Source organism: Nanorana parkeri, unplaced genomic scaffold (genome assembly GCF_000935625.1).
Source record: "Nanorana parkeri isolate BGI_ZX_2015 unplaced genomic scaffold, ASM93562v1 scaffold630, whole genome shotgun sequence".
NCBI classification, from domain to species: domain Eukaryota; kingdom Metazoa; phylum Chordata; class Amphibia; order Anura; family Dicroglossidae; genus Nanorana; species Nanorana parkeri.
The window spans coordinates 149206-151769 of NW_017306898.1; the positions used below are offsets into that span (position 1 = coordinate 149206).

Here is a 2564-nt window from a genome sequence, read left to right on the forward strand (position 1 = left end):
AGTAGTCACTGTTCCAAGCTCACTCCTGTGATGGACTACAATTTCAATACAAAGGAATAAACTAAACATGATATTGTAGTCCATCCCGGGAGTGAGCTTGGAGCGGTGACTATGTTACAAACTTCCAGTTTTACACTTTTATACTCCTTATGGACCAGAGCAAGTTTTTAAATCTTTTGGTAATCTGATTTAAAGATTTAAAAAAAGGTTTTGGTTTTCTTTGCAAATTCTAATGCAGCCTGCAGTTCCGATGAACGTCCACTAGGGGGCACCAGACAGCTGCAGTATCCCATCCTATAGCAAGATGCTCTAGCCATAGGCAATGACTACATTTCCCATCATGCCATGCAGAAGGAGTGGCTTTTTTTCAGCTACAATCAATTGTCCAGCATTCTTTCCTGCTGATGTGTGAGGGAGCTGCCTCTGCTGGGCGTCCATCTCTGGTCCCCCTCCTGCAGCACAGACACTTCTCTCTCTTCCAGGACCAGAGCTGTGTGGGCAGAGCCATGTAATATAAGGAGCCCAGCTGACTATTACTCGCCATCTTGTAGGAAAAAACAAATATCAGGACAAGAGGAGGTGAGTTTGGAGTTTGCAAATTGCAACAATGTGTCTCAGCTTCTGCCCTGGTCCCCCTGCCTGTCAATCTAACCCGGCCAGTGCTTAGTGGTCACATTCTCCGGGCTGCATGGCTGGCACCACTCTGAAACTGTTCTACAGGAGCAGTTTCAAGTTTGAAAGAACTGTCCCTGGAAATGAGTCCTGGTCCCAGTTTTGTTGAGCTGAATTGGGACTTTTTGCTTTTCTGTCTATTGCAGACCATAGCTGCTGCATTTATTTTCAGTATTAACTGGGTTTTGTTTTACTATTTACTGTTATTTTTTTTTTCTTTTCAATATTCATGTTTTTTTAAATCCAATATTTTTTTTCTTTTCTGTATTTATTGTTTGTTTTTTAAAATCAATATTATTATTGTTTAATATTTTTTAAAATATTTAGTGAATATTTATTTTCAATATTCACTTTTTTTCCCCAATATTTGTATTTTTCTTTTTAATATGTATTGTTTTTATTTATTTAACTTTTTAAAATATTTGTTTTTATTCAGTTTTTTCTTTTTAATATTTACAGTATTTTTTTTCTTTTTAATAACTTTTTTTTTCTTTTTTGTGATGTTTAAATGTAAATATTGCTGGAATTAATTGCTGTGTCAATGAGCTGAGGTTTAAAAAAAATACCTCAGCTCATTAACACCCCCGCACTGCAAGGGTTAAGTGCTCGTTTTGGTCTAGGGACGAAAATAAAGAAGATACACCCACCTGATCCTCGGTCATGTGGTAGTGACCGCTCACCTCTCTCCCCCTCTACTCCAGCTGTGGTATGACTCAGAGTGTCCACACGTCTGATGATCCTGCATTAGATGTGATGATGTCATGGGGCCTTATATTGCTGGAGCCCGGGGGAAGAAGATGCTGCAGGGACCGGTCTAGCAGCCAAATGGGATTGAGGGTCAGGCAGTCCAGACCAAAATGAGCACTTAACCTTTGCAGTGCTGGGGCAGCCCCAGGGTCGCCCCTATACTAAGGCTGCATCTCATTGGGGAGCGGCCGGATGGTGTGTGTGTGTGTGTGTGTGTGTGTGTGTGGGGGGGGTTGGCACAGCGTACCATGTCTCTAAATACTGCTAGAAACCTCTGACGCTCTGTGAGGTGCCGCCCACATCAATGACATCATCGGTTGGCAGGAGCTGAGCAGGGACGCCCTGGCTTGCCTCCTACTAATGACGTCAGTGAGCTGGGCGGGACGCCGGAGAGAGCCAATGACAGTGCAGTCCATGCATTCCTCCACTACCAACCACCACTAACCATTACCTGACTCCGCCCCCTTCCCCAGGACAGCCCTGGGTACTTCCACGGCAAGGGTTAAATTTAATAAATCCCAGAGTTCCTCTTTAAATAGAAATACAATGTTTTTTGGGATTGCTGACACCAGGGCGGAAGCGTTTCTGCACGATTTTTGAAAGGGGTGTTTTTGAGCATTTAAAATTTGCGTTTCAGCGCTGAAACGCAATGAAAAACGACCCAAAACGCGCTGATCAGTGCGTTTCCATGGAAATCTATATGGCAACTGGGCTGGTCAGCATGAAAATATAGCTCAGGGAGCATTTTGGGCGGAAAGCGGTTCGGATCGTGCGGAGCCGTGCGCTTGCGTGAACGGTCCCCATAGCAATGTATGGGATTGTCAAATCCGCGTGAGCGAACCGCCCCGGTCTGAACGGGACCTTATTCTGTTTTTATTGAGGTTTACTTTTCATTTAGAATATTGTTTATTTAGAAAATAAGGAAAATAGTTACTTTTGTCTTATAAACATAACAAAGTATAACAAAGTAACTGTTTTGTTTTGGCGAATCCACATACAATGCCGCTCAGGAAGGGCAGAAAAGGGCACAATTTAGGGCAGCGGTCGCCAACTGGTGGTCTGTGAGAAAATGTCGGTGGTCCCCAGGCCCCTCTGATGCCCGTGCAGGCTGGGCCATCATTGAAGCGGCATGGAGGCTCCGGGGC

General features: G+C 43.9%; 1 protein-coding gene across 2 annotated transcripts in view; it reads left to right on the top strand.

Moving 5' to 3' along the window:
- Positions 1-391: 391 nt before the first annotated feature.
- Positions 392-2564, top strand: part of AK4 (adenylate kinase 4) — a 39868-nt gene continuing 37695 nt past the window's right edge. For both annotated transcript variants that reach the window (XM_018563083.1, XM_018563084.1), the window contains exon 1: positions 392-579. The gene's annotated coding sequence lies outside the window, so the exon portion shown is untranslated. The remainder of the gene's footprint in view (positions 580-2564) is intronic.